The sequence below is a fragment of the Siphateles boraxobius genome, unplaced genomic scaffold (genome assembly GCF_051911475.1).
Source record: "Siphateles boraxobius isolate OS27281-9 unplaced genomic scaffold, OSU_SipBor_1 7, whole genome shotgun sequence".
Classification (NCBI taxonomy): domain Eukaryota; kingdom Metazoa; phylum Chordata; class Actinopteri; order Cypriniformes; family Leuciscidae; genus Siphateles; species Siphateles boraxobius.
The window spans coordinates 21,067,550-21,095,004 of record NW_027509197.1 but is presented as its reverse complement, the minus strand read 5'-3'; positions in this window follow the sequence as shown (position 1 = coordinate 21,095,004).

Here is a 27,455-nt window from a genome sequence, read left to right as displayed (position 1 = left end):
TTAAGTGAACTACAGCCAGCAACTGCTTGTGCTTGCATTCGTGCACACGTAACATATAAGAGACTGAACACGATTCAAGGCAGTTGCTCACTGCAAAGTTTTTTTTTTTATTATTATTATTGTTCTTCACTTAGAAGTAAAAATAAGTTGGAAATAACTTTGCAGTGATATACTGTTAACGGACATCCAAATGCTGTCCATGCTGCTGAGAGTGACATTTATATGTAAATATTTGCTGTGCACATTCCTCTCAATAACAAAATAAACATGTTGAGAAAACAGTAGTTAAGAAAGCATCTTATCATAGCGATGTGGATATGTTTGCACATTCTGAACATTGTAAGCATTCATTTCATGCGTCACTGAATGGAAGAGAGGCTCTTGGGAGCATATATTAAATGTCACATCATTTTGATTTTCCCGCCAAAAACGCCCTAAAGTCCTTTACCTATGAAGTCAGGGAAGGTCTCGCTTTTTTAAATTTCATTACAAGCTGTTCACACATTGGCAATAAAAAAGTGATTAATACATTAAAAATCTTACACATAACAGTAATTAATTTGATGCATTTGGCAGGTGTTTTATCCAAAGAGACTTGCATTGCAGTCAGTTTACCATTAGATGTGTTCCCTTGTATTTCAGTTAAGGACTTTGGCATTGTTGTCACCGTCCTTAACCAGTAGTACTGCTGGACTACAGGAACACTGTGTTATTATGGGAAATATTTCAAAAGTAACCATGTATTCTGACTATACATTTGTTTAAAAACAACATATACGTATATAGCTAATATTTTGTTATATTTAGAATGCAACTCAAAGTGCTTTACACAAAAACCATAAACATTAAGTACATCAAATAAAACATAAGTAAAGGCAGCATAATACACAGAATACTAGTTAAAAGCTAGGATGAAAAAAAATATTTGTGATCTAGGATCTAGTGATCTAGGAGCTTTATACAGCTTTTTACATCAGATGCCATTGAAAACATAAGATAGATAGTAAGTCTATCCCTCAAAGCCTCGCTTTCATACCTGTCATAGCGCTGCGCTGAATAAGGTCTATAGACCCCTTGGGGGGTCCGTCACTGATTGGTCCATTTTGATGTGACATTTTTTTTTAGAGAATAGGACTCACTCTCTCACCAGCAGAGGTCAAAGGTCAAATCACTTGGCTATAGAGATATCCAGAGGTCATAGAACATGCCTCTGGTCATTTAACCAAACTCAACCACATGACTAAACAAGCAAAAGAGCACTATAACATACCATTGGGTTCACCTGAATGTGTACATTTCACATAAGGCTAAACTAGCAAATAGCCATTGCTACAATGGCTTTTTGAACATGGTGTTATGCATGACCATTGAAGTACCACTGTGTTCTTTAAAGTATTTTTGATTAACATGGATCTAATATGGATTGTGACTATGCAAATTATTTAGTATAATGGTTTGCCTTTCTTTTTTGTCCTGTCTAATCAGAGTTGTTATTGTTAAGTAAAATAAAACAAAACAAACTGAAATAAACTGAAATAAAATATAAATATTAAATAAAAAACTTAAACTTGGCAAAAAACTGAAAGTTTCAGTTGAAGTACAAAAATTACTAAAACTAAAGTTTAAAATAAATGAAAGCTAATTAGAAATAAATAAATAAACTTCCTAAAACAAAATTCCTAAAAAGTACTCTAAAATTTTAATGAAAACAGAAAACATAATAAAATAAAAGCTAAAACACAATATTAATAAATACCATAATAATACATATAAGACTAAAATAACACTAATAAAAAAAAAAAAAAATTCATACACAAAAACAATGCTCGGTTACTAACGTAACCTCGGTTGTCTCTAGAGAGGGAACGAGTATTGCTTAAGTTTAGCTTACGCTACGGGAAAGATTAATCTTCTCGAGATATTGAAGCCAAAAAAATTATCCTTAATTTTGTATTCATTGTCAACGCAGTGCAGCAGCTAGTAGACCTAGAGCAGGCCATCTCGCGTGCTCATTGGCTGCCCTGTTGGCAACTGCTGCAGCCTACCAGTGAGCCCGGCGTGACGTCACGCCCAATGAAGGGCGCCCGCGCCTTCATAGCGTCACAGCCCGCCGGAACGGCCGTGGCTTAGCGTATAAAAGTAGGGGCTGTAGGCTGACATCTCTGGTTTTTCGTCGACTGAAGCGAATGTCATGGATATGTCATGGATGGAAATCCCACTGGACCACGCCCACGACGAGGCCACGCCTCTCGTGGAATGAGCCCTGATGCCCAGAGGGACCTTTTGACGCGTAAGCAGCTGCTATAGCGTCCACTATCCATCTGGACAGGCTCTGTTTCGAGGAGGCTAAACCCTTGGTGCGCCCACCAAACGAAACAAAGACACAAAACTCATATACGTATGATTAGCATGTATTTAACAGGATGTAAAACATGGTGCAGTTTACAAAAACCTTGCAAAACTGATATTTGTGAATTAAAACTTCATAATATTTGTAAAAACATATACTTACTGCATTCAAAACAATATTTTAAAAACAACCATTTTACATGTCTATGTCTCTTTATCTGTCATTGGCCAATTAACATCTGTTAACATCAACATCATACCATGGTACCACCGCAGTACTTTTTGTAAGGGTGTAAGGGCCAAGATTGCGTGTTATAGGCAAACAGTATGTATGAGAACTGACCACACATTTCGAATGCCCCATCCCAGGTGGGCAACAGCTGCCAATCATCCCTTATCCCCATTACAAAACCACCCTGTGAAGAGCAGCTGAGAAAAAACGTGAGAGAGTGCGAAAGAGACAGCGATCTTAATCCCTTCATCTCTTTGTGATGTGGCGCGACCTTGTCCTACAAATAGATTTGATGATAGGGGCTTTCCATAATAACCTGAAATACAGGGCCCCTCATATCAGTTGGTGTTGAAAAGCCAAAGTCTGGGAGACCCTCGGAGCTTAAGCTAACGCTCCTAGCGCCTGTGCTAATATAATTACAGCTAGTCCAGACGGGGCACACGGGTCAGCCCGCTAACCCAAGGAATGGCTCTGATCCTGGGCTAAGTGGGGTCTTCTCCCCCTTTGGGTTCTTTTGTAGGTTGTCACTTCTCAATTTAAGATTGGGCCTAAATGACCTTCGCACCGAAATGTGTAATGAGAGATATTATGTGCTTTAGGAACGCGAAATATGAACTAGCCAGGGGACTCTCTTCCAGACTGACCTCTGAACCGCTGGGATTATTCCCGTGAGGGTTCGGGGAAGCATGGGGAGATGGAAAGCGTGCATTAGCATTTGTGTGGCATGGGGTGACGGGTACAGAGCAGGAAAAGAAGGATTTAAACAAATACTAGGAAACATTTGTACACTTGAAAAAGCAATAAGCACATTAGTGATGTTTGTCTAAAGCAATCTGTTTAAAATAGCAGTCAGACGAAAACAAAAAACATTCCCTTTGCTACATGCCACAGAAGCAGTGAATCTGAAACTAAGAACACACATTAGCATTCAAACCCAAACTATAAACAACATATTGAGATGTTATAAAAAGTGTCCATTACATAATTGTATTTAGGTCTAGTCCTGCTGTGTCAAGCAGTTGAGCATTGTAACCAATCACAAAAATCTCTGATGCGCTCATGCATGCAAAGGCCAATCAGAAGTCTTGGAATGACAACGCTCCTAAGGAAGTTTTATGTTGAAATTATCTGATTTATAAAATGTTGTGCTTCTGTTAGCAGTAATACATAAGAATGAGTGTTGTAACATCATCTCAACACTCAAAAAGCTGTTTATATATATATATATATATATATATATATATATATATATATATATATATATATATATTTATTTTTTATTTTTTTATACTGTATGAATGAATGAACAAACGATCTAAAAAAAGATATTAAACTCGACGGAGGAAATGTGTAAAATGTATGATGAAACTTGCCTAGCAATTTCGCCAAGCAAATACCAAGAAATAGGTTGCAGTAGTTTGTCTTTCGACTACACTTGCAAAATCCGCAATGGGACAGAGCTCGAATAGCTTCAGCGTCAGCGACTTTTTATAGTACAAAATCGCTGTCAATCAAAAGGAGAAGCAGTCTTTGGACAGACTCTCCAATCATCACGCAGAAGCCCGGAGACCAGCCCCGGGACATAATCGCAGCATTTATCCAATGACCGTCTAGTTTCGAAGCACTGAAAAAAACTGTTTAAAGCAGCCCTATTGAAGTCAATGGACGGGCTTCAACAGGGAAATGCACTGTGACAATCCGGGAATGAATGAAAAGGAAATCAAGTCAGCCGACCTGCTATATGTAGCTGATTCTGATCGAACTCGTCTTCGAGATGAACGTGTTCTAACGCATTTTTAGTCAATAAAATGTTAACACAATAGTACATATTTGACCATTAATTTTTTGACATTATAGGGGAAGCCGATATATATATATATATATATATATATATATATATATATATATATATATATATATATATATACAGTGTTGTGCAAGTTACTCCCAAACTGTAATACATTATATATTACTTGTTACTGTTATTTAAAAGTAATTCATTACCTTACAATATTACTGTCTCAGAATTGTAATGCGTTACATTACTCCTGTATTACTTTTGAGTTACTTTCACCAAAATAACTATACAAGAGTAGAACTTAACATTCTAAAATGACTAGGGCTGTAAGGATTTGCCATATCATATGAAACCGAAATCGCGACACTCAGATCCACGAACCTGCAGAATCGCGACACACCCCTTACAACTCCCAGCGTTATCAATACCGTCCAGATCCAAAATACCACATCTTTAAATTACTATTAGTATTATCTGAAGTTAACTTAACATTATAAAATACGTAGACCTACACCACAAAACTAGTTGAGGATAAATTATTTAAAATTTGGGAATTCCAGCGTTATGGACATTACATTTGCAGTCAAAACTTGAAATATAAATTCTCAGAAAATGCATTAATACCAAAATATTGAAACGTCTGTTTATCCATTGGCTCCTCCCTGAAAGGAGTCCAGACATTAGAAAAATATCAGTCTACACATGCGTTTTATATTTAATATTAGGGAAATAGACAGTCATGCGTGACAAAAAAAAATCTTTAACTTTTAGGAGGCAACGATTTTTTGTTGTTGTTGTAATTCTGTGAATTAAACTGCGCAAATCGGATGAAGAAGGGTTGGCTCTCCACAGAACATAAAATATTCATTTTATTTTATTTTTCGTGTTCGCATTTATGAGGAAAAAACAATGTTACAGACGTGACAGTTCTCCGTTATGGACGCGACCGCTATGAAGCGGCACTAAAAGACTGCTTTAAAACTTTCACAGAGACCTTACACACACAAAGCCTTTCTTTAAAGTGAATTTCGTTTTGTATTAATTGTATCTTAATTTTAATCAATGTTTCGTCAACCAATTGCCTGGATTTAAGCGCGTGAACTGGAGCGCGTCTCATAAATGAACCGAAACTCAGCGTATAAGGTAGCCTATTCACGGACTTGAAAAATATATCTATATTGAAATGTCTACTTGTAAACAGAACAATTCAAAACGAAAGAAAACAGACTGCTCTCTGCTTATGAAATGAAATGTGCATTTCTCTCTGGTGCATTCACTAGGCTACTGCGAAGATCGCGAGGCAGCATCGTCAACTTCATCTTGACTTTATTAATAAACAATTAAAATGTCTCCTTGCTATATTTGACATATTCATAATCATTGCTTTTGCCGGTTCTTTGTGACAGCTTTTAGGTGCTTTATCGGCAGCGCCGCCGCCCTTATGAACGCGTCACCACCGCATCAAAAACATGATTGCGTGATGAAAACATGAAAAATAGCACATAAACATAGCCTAACTGTTTAGAAAAAAAACACAGAACGAATAGCCTAATGCCCATACGTCCATCTCGCGAATGTATAGTCTTCTTCATGCCATCTTCACCATTAGCCGCTTTTCCTCTGGCCAGCGCGTGCACAGAGGCCGAAATCATACCTCACGGCACTCCTGTAAAAAATAAATCGCTATACAAATATATCAGACGCTGCCATTTAGTCTTTATTTACAGACTTGGACACCACACGCGGCTATTGACTGACCACGAACAGGTAATTAAGCCTACTTGCATTTTTCATTCGTTAATGTCTCGCGGTCTTGCTGTTTTTTGTTGTTGTTTGTTTTACAATTAAAACTAAAAGTCTGTTGTAACGCAAGCCTTACTGAACATGTACCGAGTAAAATATTACTGAAAATTGATAAGTAATGCCTTACACTACTGCGTTACAGCAAAAAGTAATATGTTACTGTAATGCATTACTTTTGTAACGCGTTACTCCCAACACTGTATATATATATATATATATATATATATATATATATTAGGGCTGCACGGTTTGGGGAAAATGTCATATTGCGATTATTGAGGTCTATTGCTATTGCGATATGTGATCGCGATATAATAAACAAATGGTTTCATGAGTCAACTTGCTTGGTTCTCAAGGAAATTGCACACACAGATTAGTGATAATGCTGAAATATGTATTTCTCAACTCAAACTAGCAACACAAACTAAATGTTTTCAAATTAAAATAATGTTTTTTAATGAATTAAATAATGACATCTTTGCATTACTGCAAACTTGTTATTGTCTCAATAGTACAATAGTATAAAATAAATGGAACAATAAATAAGAACATTTGTTTGCTCATGAAAATAAGATATTTTGAACATTCTGTCCAGACAAACAGGGACATTTAAGTATGCAACATATGCTTTGTATAAACTCGGTCTGTGGATAATTTTTGGTGTAAGTGAAATGTGATTGTCAAAACATTTGGTAACAGAATTTTATTAAGTTTAGTGACAACATGTTAATATGTTTACATGATACAATGACTGGTAGGCTACTGTTTTTATTATTGCTTGACACAAATTTATTGATTTTATTTCAAATCTTGAGATTTGATTCCGATTTGATTCAATATCGATTCATTTGGATAAATATTAGGTACAGTAGACATTGTTAATTTTTCTCAAGAAAAAAAATCTCACCTAATGCTGTAAGCATACAGAACCCCTGTCAGCTGCTCAAAATAAATATAATAGCTGTGTCTGAAACCGCTCACTCGTTCACTCATTCACTAATCCCTATATAGTGTATGGCAGTTGAGTGCACTCTATCTGCAAGGAGTGAACGAAATGAAGTGAGTGAATTTGGACGCTGACGTTTACATTGTGCGTCGGAGAGCTGGAGCTGTCGCAGAAAAGGCTTTGTCCCACGTAGTGATAAAACTCCTTTTATCTTACATTACTTACTTTAGAAAATAATATTAACAACAATAACAATCCAAATGACTTTATTTTGTAATTATATATACCTCCGTGCCAGCTTTGTAGTTTCATCGATTGAAATTGTAACTCTCACGCTCACAGATGACGTGGTCGCTGAGCGCCCTCAGGCGACCGTTATTATATTCGAATTAATAACGTTACGCTTCCTACAGACGATTAACAGATATTTTTCAAATCATCCACCAAATTATCATCTCTTTACAGTTTAACGAGTTAACAACAATGCCACAAACTATCAAAACACCTGGCTGTTAGTAAAACACATTAAAATGTTCTCTCCGCATTGGATTGTGGGAAATAGTGCTTCAGCAAGTGTACATTGAATGTACATTCGAATTCAGAGAGGATTGTGGGTAAAAGTAGTGAATGAATGTAGGGAATGATGTTGTTCACTCAGAATTCGGACATCACTACAAAATGGCAGACACCCGATATAGTGCACTATTTAGTGGATAGGGAGCGGTTTCGGACACAGCTGATGTGTTTTTTTTATAAAAACGTTACAATATAAAAACGTTACAATATTTTAATGATATAAGTAAAAATTTTATTAATATTTAATATAACTGTTTTATTGACCTCTTTCCGCGGTTGAAAAACACTGATTTATCGATATTATGCATGAGGCATAACATTTCGGTAAGTTGTACTGTATCTTTCAACACACCTAATCGTGTTTATGTACTATTAACTAGTAAAGACTAAGAGATGTTTGGTTCACGACCACGATCTGTCACGTCATATTTACAAGCGCCAAAACGCTATTGTTTGAATTTTGTAATAAATTTGACAAAATCTGAGAGCTGAGAATTGGTTTCCTATCAAAAGTAACCTTCTCTGTCTAGTCTGTTGGTGTCAGTGTCCTCTTCGCGATTTTTCTCAATTTTTTTTTTCCTCTGTTAAAATAGATGTGTTGCGTGAGAGCGTGTGAAAAGTGTCAATTGACCCTTCGTTAAGCCATGCCCGAAAACCGCCACTGGCCAATCGTGTCTTAGCAACCGTAACTAGGCGATGGGAGGTCTGGCAAGCTTTCAAGCGAGGGAAACATGCCGAAGGGTTGTGCGTATTGATTGTGCAAATCTGATACCCGGTATCCTAAAAGTTTCGACGGGGGAGTGGATTTTTTTCCTTCCCGAAAATCTAAAAGCCAAGGGGAGAAATGATGTGTGAGGATCCAGCAGTGTGGGAGACCCCATTCGCAAATATATGTGGACAGGATTAACAAAAACGTCTCAGGTTACGTATGTAACCCTGGTTCCCTGAAAGGGAATGAGACGCTGCGTTGAAACGCGGTGGGAACGCTCTGCGTGATTGCGTCGTGAAGCACGTGTATAATCAGTCCAATGGAAGAGAGAGATGTCATAGGCGGGTGACGTCATAGACCAGGAAGCTATAAAGCACCACTGAAAACAGACCGCGACAGCTTCTGATAAGCCTGAAGCAAGTTTATCAGGGCATGCAGGAAGTATGGCAGGAGAACACAGCGTCTCGTTCCCTCTCAGGGAACCAGGGTTACATACATAACCTGAGACGTTCCCTTTCAAGGGAACTCGAGCTGCGTTGAGACGCGGTGGGAACCCCATACCCACTACGCCATAATGAGAAATGCCCATTCTGTGTGAAGTCCTTGCGCACACTAAGAAGCAAGCAACCTAGCCCCAAGAGTGGAGAGGTCTAAGTCGTAGAATCGGACAAATGTATGTGGTGAGGACCAGCCTGCCGCATTACAAATATCCTGAAGGGAAACACCTGAAATTAAAGCCTTAGAGGCAGCCATACTCCTTGTAGAATGGGCACGAACAGCCATAGGTGAAGGCTGTCCAGCCGCTTCATAAGAAAGTGAGATAGCCTCAACTACCCACTTGCTCATTACCTGTCTCGATGCAGGGCAACCTTTCTTGGTTGAACCGAAGTAGACAAATAACTGCTCTGATCTACGCCACAGGGCAGCTATGTGAACGTAGGTATCCAAAGCCCTAACGGGACATATCAGATTGAAACTTTCCTAATCTGGGGTATTAAAAGGTGGAGTGCAAAAAGCCTGCCGCACAATAGGGCCCGCCACATTAGAGGGGACCTTAGGAATGTAACCCGGCCTAGGTTGTAAAAATGCTGTCACCATACCAGGTGCAAATTCCAAACATGAAGGAGCCACCGACAGGGCTTGCAGATCTCCAATTCTCTTGATGGAAGAAATAGCAAGTAAAAATAAAGTTTTTAGTATAAGGAACTTCTCTGAAACCTCTTCAATAGGCTCGAAGGGAGCCAAGGCCAGACCCTCAAGTACAATGGCCAAATCCCAAGCCGGTGCTCTAGAGTGCAGTGCAGGCCTCAGCCTCAATGTACCACGGAGAAAACTAATAATAAGAGGATCTCTCCCAAGAGAAGAAGCCCCCAGAGGGGTGCGATAAGCAGATATAGCCGCTACGTACACCTTTAAGGTGGAGGGGGATAATCCAGCGGAGAAACGGTCTTGTAGGAAATCGAGAACTGTACCAACCGGGCAGTTAACAGGATTTAAGAAAACGTTCTCCACGCCATGTAGAGAACAGTTTCCATTTCAATGTATATAGTTTTCTTGTGGAAGGAGCTCTGGATTGAAGGATGGTCTCAACGACCTCAGTCGAGAGACCGGACACTATGAGCTGGGCCCTCTCAGAGGCCAAGCCCACAGTTTTCACAACTCCGGGTGAGGGTGAAATATTGTGCCCCCCGTTTGGGATAGCAAAGCCCTTCTGGTAGGAATATCCATAGGAGAGCCATCCAGAAGGGACACTAGGTCCGAGAACCAGACTCGGGCCGGCCAGTGCGGGGCTACTAATAATAGATGAGCCCCTTCCAGGCGAACCCTCTCCAGAACTCCCGGGAGCATTGATATCGGGGGGAATGCGTACAGGTGCAGCCTCGGCCACACCTGCACCATAGCGTCCAGTCCGAGAGGAGCTGGATATGTGAGGGAGAACCATAGCAGACAATGGGTTGTATCGTATGATGCGAAAAGATCGACCTGCGCTTGACCAAAGTTCTCCCATAGGAGCTCCACCACCTCGGGTTGAAGTCTCCATTCCCCGGGCCTCAGCCCCTGCCTCAACAGGATATCTGCTCTGATATACGAGAGCATCAGTGTGTTGTCCGGACCCTCCGCCGAGCGACCACTCATGATCACTCCCCACTTGTGAGGGAAGCATCCGTCGATAGCATTATACGTCGACAAGAAACCCCCAACACTGAGCCTGGGCGAGGAACCAAGGTTCTTCCACAGGACCGAGGCACGTAGGCATAGCCGGGTGACCTTGATCATGTGAAAACGGATTTCCCCTCGGAGAATACCCCTTGGTCCTGAGCAACCACTGGAGGGGTCTCATATACAGAAGGCCAAAAGTAATTACGTTGGACGCAGCTGCCATGAGACCCACCAGTCTGAAACTGTTTCACAGTGAGTGACTGGCCTAGATAAACCCATATTACACCTAGAAAAGTGGTCCTCTGAGCTGGGAGGAGCATACTCTTCTTGGCGTTGAGTGGCAACCCCAACATCTTTAAATGAGACAGAACGACATCTCGATTCCGAACTGCCATATGCTCAGATTGAGCTAGGATCAACCAATCGTCGATATAATATAATACGCGAATGCCCTGGAGTCTCAGAGGAGCCAGAGCTGCATCCACGCATATTGTAAAGGTGCGGGGTGATAACCTAGGCCGAATGGAAGAACCCGATACTGGTATGCTTTGCCCCCGAAAGCAAACCTCAGGAACCTCCTGTGATGGAACCTCCTCGGAGGATCGTAGGAAAAAGCAGGCACCTCGGCACCCTAAAACGGCGAACCGGCAGGGAGACCGAACTGACTCCTCTACGACCCTCCTCGGAGGATCGTTTGGGGACACTGACACCTTGGTGCCCCAAATAGCGAACCGGCAGGAAACCGAACTGGCAGTGTTGTAACCCTCCTCAGAGAGTCGCACCCCAGAGGGCGCCGAGGAGAAACGATTTCTCAAAACCGCTCCTAGCCCGGAAGGGACCACCCTTAGAAGCCTGATAGCCTTCTTCTTTGCACTCTGTGCTGCGAGGAGCTTTGTAGGCCGAGACTGCTCCCGCCCAGCAGTCTAAGGAACATTATATTGGTGAGGAAGAAACCTCTGGAACGCCGCTGAAAGTTTTATTTCTTAGTTTTCTTGAAAGCGGAGCGTCCAGAAGAAAAGACATATTTTTATCTTTATTTTTATATCAGAAAAACGTATATATCACTCCGTGGCCACCAGCAGGAAAACAACCGAACGCTGAGTCTCACGCTGAATGAGTGAGAGTTGGCAGCCCTGCTCTCTCTCCTCAGCGTCGCTTATCTTATAGCCAAAATATCGCCATATAACAGAGGTGAAATTTTTTCTGGACACCAGTTCTGTGTCCGTCTGCTCGGCATCATCTTCACCTGTTATTTCATAAAATTGCAGCATTTTGCTTCATATAATCGCATAGGCTTGGCATCACAATTGCGATTGTGATATGATTAATCATGTAACACTAATATATATATATATATATATATATATATATATATATACCCTGTAAACCCAGATTGTGTTTCTAATTAAACTTACGAGTGATCGTTACTTATTCTTTTATGTTTTGTAAAAACCTGCTATCATTACTAAAGAACATTAGTTGTTTGTACTATTTAGCTGAAAGATTCATTGCACTAATCAAGTTTAGCAGAGATTACTTGGTATGTTTAGTTTCATAAGGAAGGGGAGGGGTTCAAACACCACATCACAAATCAAAAGGCAGAAACCACTGGTATTCAAAAACCTGCCTGGTCACGTGAAAAGACCCGCGTCTAACGTGCTTCCAAGGGGCTCTACACCTGGCTGGACGAGCACAGGCCTCGCCAACAGACGGTATTGAGAATTATCCGAGGTTTAGATGTTGATGAATTATTGTTTAATTTAATTAAAAAATATTCACCATAATGGTGATAAGTGTTGGCTTTAGTTGAGCTCTTTCCCTTGACATTTGAAAATTAGTTATTATCTGGCTGCTTTACTTGTGTGTCTAAAAGGCACAATTGTTATAGCTAAAAAGCTATAGTAAAGTGATCCAGTGATGACTGCACATTGATGTTGTCATCAATATAGACTAAAATCATGGAAAATGAAAAGCTTCATGTTGCAATGCATGCTGGGTAGCTAATAGTAGCCTACGCCTAAACTCAAAAAGTGAGAATGTGAACTATTGATTTACAGTAAAGACTACTAATGTAAACTTGTTTTGTCTACTGCACCTACATAAGATTATATGTTAATACAACTCAACATGTTTAGTTTCAGCTTGTGTAAAACGTTAGGGCTCTATGTTAATATAACTCAACATGCTATAGTTTCAGCTTGTGTAAAAACTAAAGTGGTATAGGGCAACGGGTTTCCAAGCGATTTGCGAGGAAAGTCAACTACTTCGAGTTAAGATATATATATATATGTGGATTTGGCAGAGCAACTTTTTTAAGTATGATGACTTTTGATATGATACTTAATCATAACACTTTAGCCAAAATGTGGCACAGACACATGAGGCCACACCCTGAGGGTAAAGAGCGCACAATCACTGTAGGGCCAACCCTGTTCTGAAAACACATGGGGTCCTTCAAGCAGCCCAGGCACCTTCCCCTAATGTCACAAAGGGCTGACATGAAAGGCCTGCCCTGATTATAGCCTGCAGGAAAATCGATCCTAGCTAAAATGAGTCATGGAAGAAGAAAAGAGAGAGAAAAAGAGAATGAAACAAAGAAAGAGTAGAAAGGGAAACCACATATATTCTCACTGACTTTGATGTATTTGAGAGATATTGTGTGATGTTCACAAACACATAATTATTGATCGAAAATCTGTTGAGAGAACCATGCCAGCCTTGGAAACCGAGAAATGTTGAGGTAAACATTTTCTTTGAAGGATAAAGACTATGCGCACACACACATACACGCACAGACACACACACACACACACACACACACACACGCACGCACGCACGAACGCACGCACACATGCACGCCACGCACACACAAACACACACACGCGCAATGTCTGATTCATGAATTAATTAATTTACTGAAACATCTTTTAAAAGAATCAGGTGAACTGGTTCACAAAACTTGTCTGAATTACTTGTTCACAAATCAGACTGAATTTGTCAGAGTGATCCTCAGTCAATGAATCAATGGTTCATTGTTTTGGACATGACCAATATTGTATAGTATTTGGTGTTTAAATGAACTGAAAATTAATGAATCATGATACAACAAACTGAACTGGTAGGCTACACATGAAAATACAAACAAATATCCTTATTAATAAAAGATAACTGTAAAAAAGAATAAAGAAATGGCAAAATATGCCTACATTATGACTTAATTTGGTCATATTAGAGATTTTAAAGCTGTTCATTTAAACAAACAGTTTAAAAGAACCCATTCATGTAAACAAATCTTCCCATCACTAACACACGCAAGCGTGAAGTCATTATCAAGAAACATGGCATCAAACTTGTGCTCCTATAAATGCATAAGCACGCAAACACAGAAGCAGGGAGTCGTGCTAGGAATTGGATGTGACCCTTCAATAACCTCTGCATTTATCTCCAAATTTCCTCTCTTACTCTCACTCGCATACGTTTCACTCTTGTATATAAACTCTTCCCACCCACCAATTACGATCAATCTTTCTCCCTTCCCTATAGCGAGGTGTGAGCCCGCATTCAGGTTTGTTTGTATGCAAGCAGCTCTGATCGATTGCCTGTTTACCAGCCACTGGGAAGCAAATCCTCCACGAGCAATGAACACAGGAGCCTCACTGAGACTCAGGATGAAGGGTCAGATGGCAGTTAGTCTCGCGCAGCCAGACTTTTGACTATTGGCATGGCCCAATTTGCAGCTTGTTCTGGCCTAAGACATACCTAGAAATGCTTAGACAAGAAAGGAATCTGTGACCAACACATAAAGCAACATTCGAAATACAAAAGGTTGAGGTCAGTAAATATTTTTTTATATATTTTTGAAAGTAGTACTGTAAAATAATATTACAATTTAATATGGCTGTTCTATTGTAATATATTTTACAATGCAATTTATTCCTGTGACAGCAAAGCTGAATTTTCAGCATCATTACTCCAGTCTTCAGTGTCACATGATCCTTCAGAAATCATTTTAATATGCTGATTTGGTGTTCAAGAAACATTTATTATTATTATATTAGCATTGTTGAAAATAGTTGTGCTGCTTCATATTTTGGTGGAAACTGTGATACGTTTTCCTGAATTCTTTGATGAATGGAAAGATCACAAGAACAGCATTTATTAGAAATATATTTTTTAAAGTCTTCATTGATAATTTGTTTGTATGTGCTGAATAGAAGTATTAATTTCTTTAAAAAAATATATATATATTTTTTTTCAAAATCAATCACAGCAGCTTTGGTTCACAACCTGCAAACCTTACAGAAATGTAAAGATACAGAAGTGTAACTTTATATCTAACAGTTACATACTTTATTCCTTTATTTCTTATGAACTATCTTTCATAATTATGACCTTAATATAACCTTACTAATCCTGACAGTAGTATTTTAATGCCAAAAGAGGGCAAGCTGTTAGTAAATCGGGCCCTATATCTCACAAAGTGAATTTATATGTAACATTATATATATACAACAAAAAAAAACTTCTACATCAAATTATCACTTTTTTTTTTCTCAAAGGCATAAACCAGAATCCATAAGTATTGGCTGACTGTCTTGTGAAATATTTATTTCACTCAGTGACGAATCATTCCTTTGAAAGAAAAAAGTACCTACAGTATCATCCCTCAAAATGAGCTGTGTGTATATCTTAGGGTGCTAACATATAATAAAGACCTATACCCTTATCATTGCTTTCCCCTCACTTAAGTATTCTATCATGCTAAGCAAATATATATTGGAACTGTTTCAATTTGACACGTCCTTTTCAATAAAAAAAAGTCTACAGAACAAATTATTTATACAAAGACTAGCTTTACTCAAACATTCAATGTGCTGAACAGACACACACACAGGTTAGGTAGGTGGTGTCTGTCATTTCGCAGAAACTTCCTTTCTCTTGTTTAAATCGAATGGTAAAAAAGGTCTAGCGGCAGTCACACGTATCCATCCTATTCCCCAATCAGTGGGGCACAGGAAATGGACAACCTCTCACTGACTAGCAGTGTAATTACAAGCAACACGGCTCAGTGTAGGAGGGTTAAATACCAGTGTCTATATTTGAGGGGAAATAACATTCCTGGCCCTACTGACTGTGTGGGTAAGCAGAGTTATCATCATAATCGAAATTTTCATTCTGATGTTTCTGAAGATATGCAGAAGGGTTATTTTCACAGAGCAATTTAGGCCTAATCTTGGTTTAAAAGATGGATGGGACCAAATACAAAAAGATCATAAAAGTCTTCTTAGTTTAACAACCCATCATTCCATACGTCATCTATCCATCCATCATCAAGGATATTGCAAAGTATGCAAACCCTAATGCATAAGTACATAAGCCATCATCAAATCTGAGTGGGTTGCTTTGATAAATTCAGGACTCATGTAAATGGATGGAAATAAACGCACATAGGGCATCAATGCAGATGGGTGTGACTCTGGCCCATGGCTTGTTTGGCAATCCTATTTCATTTCATTTTTTCATCATTTCATTTCTATCAGGCCTCAATCCTGACTGCATGCAGGAGGTTGAAAGGAAGGAGGAAAAAGTCACTATCGGAGAAAATGACAGGAGATAAAAAGGGCAGGGATGGTGAAGATTACCCATGATTACCCGGGTGAATGCTACCGTGGGAGAGAGGGAAGCGGGGGCATGAAGAGTCAGGAAGAAAAGGAAGGAGCGAGAGAAGGAGAACGGAAATGCGGGCAAGCTACTAAAAGCCTCTCCATGTGATAAAAGGAAGAAATGCTTCCGTTTGCTCTTGATCTTTCTAAATAACCGAACAACGCCGTGCTTCATATCAGGCCATCGTAACACAGCACCAGACAAATGAGCTTCGCTGAGAGCTCATATCCGATTCTCACAATTAATTTGTTTTTTCCTCCTTTTTTGTAATGACAGTGACATGTTTTTTCTACAGGAAATTACCCACCATCATCCTATGTGCACATTATACCAGCTTCCTTCAGCCGCTCTCTATTTATTCTCATCATGTTCGTTTGACAGTTATTGTGAAACGTTTTGCCTCCTTGCACTGATTTTCCACGTCTCACATTGTGAAATGTCACGTTTGTAGTGAAGATGAAGATGGAGATGGTGATTTCGGACTGACCAGAGATCAGTTTCAGTTACGCCTCTCAACTCAATTCGCCAAAGAAAATAAATACAGCTGGTCCTGCGTCAGCAGGCTGCAATAACACAATAAGAGGAAAGGGACGTGAGTTTGGACGACTCCAGATACACACACACTTACACACACAATGACAACGTTTATGGTATAGATGGTCTGCTGTGGACCAGGCAATACACTCTGTCCGTTGTCTTCTCCAAAAATTGTATGAAAAATAAGAAAAGGAAAGTGCTATTGGGTAGTCACCGAGAGGACTGGCAGCGCCGCTCCACAACACTACAGATAACAAAGAGCCCTCTCAAGACTCAATCACAGCCCTTTATTTGTGCTTGTTTACTGTCGGCTAGAAACTCGCTCTGATAGTTTCAGGGAGGCCTGCTTTCAGGGGATGAGGCAGAAAAGCTGATGCTCTTCCTTTGTGCCATGGGTTTTGGTTTAAATGAAACTCTGACTCTTGGGTCAAATAACACATTTTAAAAGAAGCTCTGGCGAATATGAGACTCGCCAAGCTGTTAAATTCACCTTTTAACATTTCATAAACCCATGAAATGGTTTGACCTGACCTATGTTGACATATTTCCAACTAAAACAGGACTCTGGATTAAAAAAAAATAAAGAAAGTTAGTTGGTTTATATTGCAGCCTTAAAAAAAAAAACTTGATTTGTTACAAGGTAATCCTACTATACAATAATAATAAAAAAAATAATAATAATAATAATAAGTAAAATCTACAAAATTACAAAATTTTAAAATATGTGTGCAAAAACTTGCAAAAGAAAAATTAAGTACATTTCACGTATGGAGTTAAGTAAACTCTTAACTAAGTTAAGTAAAATTAACAAATAAAATAATTAAATTTAACTTGGCCAGTAAAAGGTTGAGTAATTTCTACTTAGTTGAAGTTTCCTTTGCAATGTTTTTTACTCAAACAAAATAACACTGAATAAACCATGCCTTTAAAGTGTATGCTTTACTCAGAAACATCTAAATAATACAATAGATATTGTGTAGACACCATATCTACATGATTGAAGTAACGCAGTATTTGAACACAGAGACCTCATTACTTGGTACACAATGACAGTAACATTCGATCCATCATTTTTGAGTATGAATGTGTCACTTTGAGTAGAAAATTAACTCCAAATGTCACAAAATGGCAAGTTACTAAACCTAACAACAAAAGCAATAACGAAACAGTGTAAATACAGCTGGAAAACAGCGAAAAATAAACCTTATTAATTATTCAAGCCCCAGTGCATGATGGGAACTCCAGTAGCAGAAAAGTTGAGTAGTTTTACTTAATTTTATAATGTTGATATTTACGCTTTAATTTCTACAAGCTTGAATTGATAACTAATATATAATTTAATTAAAATTTACTACGTTTAATTCTTGCCTGAACTAACTTTTTTTTGTATAGAATTACATTATTTTTTCTGTAGTATTTACTTCACCACAGAATAATTTTTACCAGTGTGTCACAGAATACTACTACATTTCATTGGCCTAAAAACTGATATGCCACAAAGCAGCATTTGGCATAATGGCATTAATATATAGTCTGAGACCTCATAAAAATGTCATGTAAACCTGGAAATAAACATGAAAGTTTTAGTATTTTGGGGAAAAAAATAAAACAAAAGAAATGTTATAGAAAATTCTGGATTTTAATTTTTCAATTAACCATTTTAACTTGTTTTGCTGATTAAAAAAATAGGTAACACTTTATTTGGATGGTCCTTTTTGAACATTCTGTTAACTATAAGAAACTTTGCAATTACATGTCAACTAACTCTCATTAGTGGACTATCAGCTTCATATCTGCTAACTCTTAATTGTGTTGGTCCTCCAACAGACTTTCTACTGACTATAAGTAACTTTGCAACTACATGTCAACTTATTCTAACCCTAACAGTCTACTAATACTCTACTAATACTTTAATGAGAGTTAGTAGACATGAAGGGGCAATGTTACTTATAGACAACAGAATGTGTTAAAGGGACCATCAAAATAAATTGTTTTTTTGCCTTGGTAAAGAAATAATTCCATAAAAATACAGACTAAATTCAAAGATAATATTTTAATCAATCACAATCACTCTCTCACTTGTTTTGTGTAGCCAACCAGATTGTGGGAAAGTGTGTTAAAAGGCTTCAGTCAGTTCCTCAAGCTGTAGGTGACTTCAGGGAAATCGGTTTACAGATTTGAAAGAAAGAGTAAATTTCAGCTGGCTTAGACCACACTGACCCAACCGTGATTGACGCCACAACGTGGCCTCAGGCAATATAGTCAGTTATGGGATGTCCGAGTGGAGAGAAGGGGGAGCAGCTTTTTTTCTTTACTGCAAAAACATTCGCTCTGTTCCGAAACCCAGTCAGCTGCCTAGTAGGCAGTATTTTAATGTATATAAGGCATCATAGTGATGAGGTAAGTGGAAAAATGTTCAAGATGTCGGGCCAAAAGCATCTGCCAAATGCATAATATAATATAATATAATATAATATAATATAATATAATATAATATAATAGAACAATATACAGTACAGAAAACACTTAATTATCTTATATAACTAGTAAATTATTATTTAATAAAAAAAATAAAAAAAACGAATTCTCTAAAAACTTCCTCGTCTGTTTTGAATACATAATGTTATTCCTGCTTAAGTACAATACTCTACAAATCATCAAATTATGAGGATCCATTCTAGTTAGGATGGTGTCGTAGAAAGCAGCTGCCTTTGGAACAGTAGTAGACTTTTATGTTTCAGTCTGGCTTGTGGAGGTCATAAAAAGATTACGTGTGTGGATGGAGGAGACTGGTGTTTCTGGTCAGTAAGCGTGTGGTATGTGAGGTGTGAGTGTGAATGTGATGCGTGTAGAAGTGATCTGCACCACACAGACTAGAGTGTGTCTCCATCTCTGATGTTTTTGCCATTAAAGCACCACTCTAAGAAGGCAAATACACTGTTTCCCTTGGGTCAGAGGCTGTGTGAGAGATTCCTTTTGTTTATTTAGTCAGGACCAAGAGCTTCCTCTCTGAGAATGAGACAAACAAACTCCACTAAGCTGACAGATAGATCTGTCTGAGCGCACACACACACACACACACAGAGACTCAATGTAAACTTGAAATTAACCCTTGAAAAAAAACTTGAAAGAATATCTCTCAGAATATTTCTCACTCTATGGGGTGTGTTGTGTGGACAAATCTGCGTTCGCATTGCTATTCCCTTTCAAAGATCAAAGGTCAATGGGGGTCACCGTTCGCATTTGCTGCGTTGAGAAACAAGGTAATGAAAAAAAAAAAACCTCTGACAAACAACAGCCCTCATTACTCAACTCCTGCTTTATCCATCCGTCCTTCCCTCCCTCTCTCGTGCCTCCCACACATTTTCAATTTCGCCATACTGCAAAATATCATCCCCTCATCCACCTCTCCACTGTTTCTCATTCATCTCTCTTTGTCTCTCTCCCTCTGTTGACAGGCATTAAGGAATGGCATTAACTGACACTCAATCCACAGGTTGATCCAATAGAATTCCTCTTTTCCACTCACTGTTAAATCCTGGGCTTTAGACATATCACTTGCCAGCTGCCACTATCCATTCTTCTTTTTCTTCATACCGCATCCCTCGCTCTCTGCTCATGTGTCCATTTATTTTGCGCTCCCCTACTGATTTTTCCAAGACGAGACTACAAATGGAAAGTAAGTGAAACAGAGGGATTAAGGGAAAAAAGTGATGAAAAGTTCAGCGCAAAAGGCATAATTTAAAGTATGGAAGAAAGTAAATGACTTTCAATCGAATACAAACAGAGTAATTTCGAAGAATCTTTACACACACCTTTACATTCAACAACAGCTCATAGTTACCACTCTCAAACTTTATCTCAGACAATATCATTAATAGCCTATATGCTACATTCAATGTCTTCTGAGTTTATACAAGACTATGAAATGATTAAAGGGACATATTCTAATTTAACTAATTCTTTAATTATTTCCTTAATCATTTCTTACACTTAATTACATTTTTGTGTGATTGTCCATCTTCTTCACATGTGAAATGAGTCAAAATATTCCCATCTGAGTTGCCAAATAGGAAATTATATGCAAATGTTGGAGAATATCATACTCTTTTATTTAAAACAAGGAAACAAATTTAGGTTTTCATTGATATGGTCCCTTTATGTTCATGAAAGACAAAAGCATGTATGCCATAACATGCTGTCTAGGGCTTTGCCAAGGCATCATTCTTAAATCACTTGAACACTTTTATTTTCTCTATCACCAAACAGCACAAACACATATCATCAGTGATACAACGTTTTTGTTCAGCAGAAACAAAAGTGGTATAAATTGTTGTTTATGTGAGAAAGAGACCATAAACCGTCCTGTCTGAGTACTGAGGGGACTATAGCACACTGAAGATAGGAGGACAGACACTTTATTAGCTACTCTTTTGTACAGATGGTGTAGAGCAGGCGAGTCAGGCCCTCTGGGATCAAAACCTGGGGCTTGATTAAGCACCGGCCCCAGCGAGGGTGCGCATGAGAACGGGGCCACCTGGAGGAGCTTCCCCTGGAGAACTGCACTCCCAACCCTGCCCTCCCTCCACCTCTGTCAGGAGACGCCAAGGACACGAGTGCGAGAATGCTGAACAAAGGAAACCAAGATTGCGTCATATAAACAAATCATTTTTAAAACAGTTCAAGCGGGGCAGAGGGGTGAAACGAAATAAATAGCTTTCCTTGCTATCGCTTGATAAAATGTTAATCTGTTTGACCCTGAAACTTCCACTTACTGCCTGCCGCCCGGGTCAAACAGAAGAAGGGAGTCGCTCGTGATTAAACCAGGAGAATATATTTGAGCAAACAAAGAAGAACTGAAACATTCCAAAGGAGACGAGTCATGAAGTAAAATCTTTTGAAAGTTTGACAAGGTGTTTTGTTTCTGAAAGGCCCAATATATATATATATATATATATATATATATATATATATATATATATATATATATATATATATATATATATATATATTCATTCAGTACATACTGTTATTTACACATAAATAGTTAATATGCAAATATAGGTAGAATAAATAGGCCTAGGTATTTACTTCAGGTTGTCAAACGTTAGTGGATCATGTTCACTACACCTCTGTTTACTCGGCTAGGACACCAGCTGCAAATTAAAACTCACTTCAAAACTAGTTTAGATAAGTTAGTTCTGAAAAAAAAGCCCTACTATAATTTGTTTGCAGATGCTTGGTTTGATATGTTATACTGAATGCCACTGTATATAATCAGGTTGTTTGTAATGTTCTGGTTGTATGTGTGAGCCTTGATGCAATCTCTGATACAGCACCGTTCCAAGCATCTTACCGACGGAATGCACAGATAAGCATCGTAAATAAACATCTCTCCTCCCTCTCTCTCTCTTCCCACTCTCTCCCTTTCAATCTGTCCATCTATGAGCCCATTCCTCCCACCGCTCCTTCAATAACTCTCTCTCTTTCACTCCTGGAGGGTCGTCGTCGGTGCAGTAGATTACGGATAAATCACCCATCTACCTCTCCAAATGAATACAGGTGCTGCCCACACCTGAAAGGAGGTTTCTCCTCTAATCTCTCATTCTCTCCTTCGTCTCGCCATCATTTTTAGGAGGAAAGAGAGCAATCTCGCTTATTGCATTATTTACAAACCAATTTAAAGGTGTTCTGCTCCGTGAATAACCGTTCACATCCACCCCCGTAGGACAGATATTGCTAAGAAAGAAGAGGAGGAACTCGGAAAAGAAAGGAGGAAGTAAGCAGACATGGAAAAGTTGTGTTTTGAAATGAATCACTCGATTAAAACTTTGAGCATATGGCGCCCCGTCATCACCCGAGATGATGCTAATAAAATGAAGGCAAACGCAACTGACACGCTCGCATAGATGCAGAGCCAAATTTTCTCTGATAAGCACCTGTCCCGCCGTTAAGTCAGAATAAAGAGGTTTGTTAATGATGGATAACGAATTCACTGAAAGTACCGTGGAGACGCAACACTCTCGGCTCTGCCTCTAAAGTAGGTGAGAAAATCTTTTGAAAATTGTTTTGTGCTTGACAGCTATTTCTTTGGATTAATTGTTTCCCATATGAGTGTTTTCTCTCAGACAAATTGTTTAATTAATTAGAAAGAGTGTGTGTGTGTGTGTGTGTGTGTGTGTGTGTGTGTGTGTGTGTGTGTGTGTGTGTGTGTGTGTGTGTGTGTGTGTGTGTGTGTGTGTGTGTGTGTGTGTGTGTGTGTGTGTGTGTGTGTGAGAGAGAGCAGGGAATTAGAAAGAGCCAGAGATTGTGTGTTTTCCTGTCAGTGGGGGTTTTGAGAAGATTAAAAGACAAAAGAGCAAATAATGCTGAGACCAGCAAAACATCAGACTGTGTGTGAGAACGCAGACTGCAAGAAAGTTAGAGTATGCTTTAATGTTAGTTTTTTCGTTTAGTTTTTGTATCCATTTAATGATAGTCAATGGGGTCCAATGTTGTGTAAGACCCCATTGATATTCAAAAAACAGTCAAAACAATCTTCAAAATACCTTATTTTATGTTGTGTAGAAGAAACAGGTTGGAACAACATGAGTGAGTAAATGAAGACAGTGTCTTGTCCTTCATGACTTACATATGATAGAGAGACAAATATGTACTTCTATATTCTATAACATTTCGGTCGAGACTCATTGGTTTCACTGGCCAGCATGTCATGACTTCTTTCAATTCTCTATAATCATATAAGTTAATTTAAAATGAAAATACATTGCTGAAACGAAATGCTGTATATACAACAGGAATAGTGACACTATGCTTTGCAAGAATTATTAAACTACTGTTCAAAAGTTTGGGGTCAGTAAGACTTTTAAATTTTTTGAAAGAAGTCTCTTAAAGGGATATTTTACTACTGGAAGAATGAATGTGTATTTAAATTGGGTCATTTATGAAGTAGAAATGTGAAATTAGTTTAGAAGCTAGTGCCTTCTAGACTGAGAAAAGCCAGAAAATGTATTTTCGGCTCATGTGGATGAAAGACAACAACTCCCAGAATGCACTTGCTTCGCTGCCCTATGAGGCCACGCCCAAGCCATGCCTACCGGTTACAGAGGGCAGTATCGGAAGAAATTATACAACTAGGCTACTAGTTGACTTGAAACTGATAAATAGATAGATAGATCCATGTGTGGATCAAAGCAAGGGTGCTCTGTTACACATGATGGCGATGCCGTTTCCTCAGCAGATTCAGCGATTTCTTCCAGAAGAAAATGGCATCGTTGAAATTCGCTGAAATTTCTGCGCATTCTGAGTTTTTTCCCAGACACACAGTACAGAAATCTCTCGTCTCAGGGGGGCATGAAGAAGGGAAGCACGGTCATTTGAAAATACTACCGGGTTTCTACTGATACAAAGATTAATGCTAATCGTTGAAGTATCCCTTAAATGATTAATTTATTTGATGAAGTAAAAACAGTAATATTGTAAAATTCTATTACAATTTAAAATAACTTTTCTATTTTAATAAATTACCTTGATATAATAAACCTTGATAAAAAAAAATCTGAATTCTTAGATGACTTCAGAATGTATTTGAAACAAAATCTTATTTGAAGAAATATTTTGTAATACTATATGTCTTAACTGTCCCCTTTTATCAACCTAGTTCCCCCTTTCTGAATAAAATTATTAGTTTCGTACTTACCAAAGTTTTGAAAAGTAGCGTTCCGGAAGCTTTGATTGGGTAATCTGGGTGGACTAATACCACCTTGGCCCTTATGTGGCCTCGCACCTGGATATTACACAATTTCATATTTTCTTGGAACTGGATAAATATGTCCAAACAAGCCTATGATTCATATATGCAGGGCTTGGATTATTGACATCATTACTAGGAAGTTGCCACATGAACTTGCCACATGTTGCCACATGATCCATATAATGATATTCAATGGGTTCCAATGTTGTTTTAGACTCCACTGACCTTCATTGTACAGACTTATTATTGCCTTGGATTATTGACTTGCCACATGAACTTCATTGAAACCTTTAATTCTGCAGTTTCAGAAATCACACAGATGGTCCCTAATTGGAGCACAACAGGTGGTATAACATTTAATGATAACATTTAATGTTAGTTAAAACTTTATTTATTAAAACATGGAAATGTTATCCCTTTATTAAAGATATTTCAAGAAGATAAGGATCCTGACAGGTTACACCGAGGTTGCAGTTTGATCCTAGTGATTCCAGAGATCCGACTCCTTCCCTGCCATCATTTTACCCTTAGGGCAAAGCTTCCCAGACATAGCCTAGTCCAAATCTAATAGCTATTTTGAACCATGAATCATTACTTAAAGCACAAGATTAGCCAGTCCAGGAAATGACGCCATATCCACTCACTCAAATGTCTGTGTGTGCAGAACAAGAATCATCCTGGAGAATGAATTAAAGTCGGATCAGCTGAAAGATCAGTGGTTAGAACAGCATATATTGAGAACTGGACAGGCTCTGGTAACTTATTACATTTAAATATATGATTCACTACTTCAAAATGACAAATGATGAAATTACTAACAATTTCCCTGATAACAGTGTCCTTTATAAAAGAACAGAAGCACCAGTAACACTATAAGCTCTGAATGACTTAGGGCTGTACTCTAATACAATTTTACCCAGAAAAAGTACAATATATAGTGCATTACTTACAATAGCCCAATATATTTAATGAGATATTAACTTAATATCACAATATCACTAACCTTAAAACATCTAATGTGTACATGTCGGATTTCTGTGAGAGGTAAAGTCTAATTTTGATTGATCTCTCTTTCCATCTCTTCTAAACAAAGACGCGCACATTTACACATTTCCCCAGAGCAGAATGAATGGCTTTGATAAGCCCCAGTAATACATGAGATACCTCTGAAGCAGCGTGACGCATCTGCGGTGTAGTGGCACGCAGGACCCTCTCTCCTGTAAGCAGGCCAGAGGAAACTGCCAGCCTGTGAGCCAAGATGGCCTAGAGGCCCGACTTCCTCTGGCGCCAGCCAATCTGAATCCACCCTTATTTGTTTTGCAGTGGTCTCACGGCCCCCGTTTTTGTATCGTTTCCTATTTGCAGTCTCTCTAAACAAGCATGACCTGCGTTATAACTGCCCCCTTCAGAGAAAAAGGGAACTAACAAAGGTAATTCAAACCAGCATTTTGCGGAGTTTGGGAAAACTTTTGTGTATTAATGAAAGAATTTTGACTTAGGTGTACCCCAAGGAGTGAGAGAAAGAGAGAGAGAGAGAGAGAGAGAGAGAGAGAGAGAGAGAGAGAGAGAGAGAGAGAGAGAGAGAGAGAGAGAGAGAGAGAGAGAGAGAGAGAGAGAGAGAGAGCGCCAGAGACTGAAATAATAAAGAGGTCTGGATTGAGTTAGAATTTGAGTTTGATTTGAGTCGATAGTGTCAAAGCACAAAGCGAAAGATTCACTTTTAGTCAGTTCTCTACAGGAGGGCACATAACTCTGAGCCCTACAGACTAAACACACAGTGTGCATCCACCACCGAGCCGTTCTCGCATACAGTCACAATACTGGCATGAAAGCTATTCCGGTCTAATTAAAACACATACTGCTGTGCCATTATCACACAATCAACAACTAAATATACAATGGGACTAAAATCCCTTTTAAAAGATTGCAGTTTCTCTTTAAGCACATTGCAACACAAACAACCAAATGAGCAAACCTGTCCATCTGTCACTGCAAAATTGTCTAGATCTATGAGGTCATGGCATGCAATGAGTATTTTTTATATGTAATTTTATGCATTTCATCTCATGAACTTTTATTAATTTTCAGAAAGTTGATTTAACAACTGAATTATATATATATATATATATATATATATATATATTATAATTTTGTGTGTGTGTGTGTGTGTGTGTGTGTGTGTGTGTGTGTGTGTGTGTGTGTGTGTGTGTGTGTGTGTGTGTGTGTGTGTGTTTCGATTTGACAGCACTAATATAGGCCTATATATATATATGCAAAAAAAATAAAAAAATAAAAATATATATATATATAGTAACATTGTTAACTGTTGTACTGTCACTGTTTTGTATTTTAAATAATAATAAAAAAAATATTATATATATATATTTATTTATTATTTAAAATACAAAACAGTTACAGTACAACAGTTAACAATGTTACTGTTTTTACCATAGTTTATATTAAAAAAATATATACCGTATTTTCCGGACTATAAGTCGCCCCGGAGTATATGTCGCATCAGCCCAAAAATGCGTCATGACGAGGAAAAAAACATATATAAGTCGCACTGGACTATAAGTCGCATTTATTTAGAAATTTATTTAACAAAATCCAAGACCAAGAAAAAGTTATTTAAACAGACTTTAATTCATTAAAACAGAAGGCATTTAAGTTATTCAGCTTCACACAATAGCACAAAGAACAACAGGCTGAATATGTGTCCGGTATGTTGTTAACGTAACACATCAACAGTTAGCTACACAATAGCATAAAGAACATACCTGAGAGGCTGAATAGGATAAAATAAAATAACATAAGACAGCGAGTCCAACAGTTATCGGTAAAGCAATTTCCCCAAGCTCCCGCGATCACATCACCGAAGTGTAGTCTGTAGCTGTAGTCTAGAGCGCATAGAGCGCTCTCTCGTGG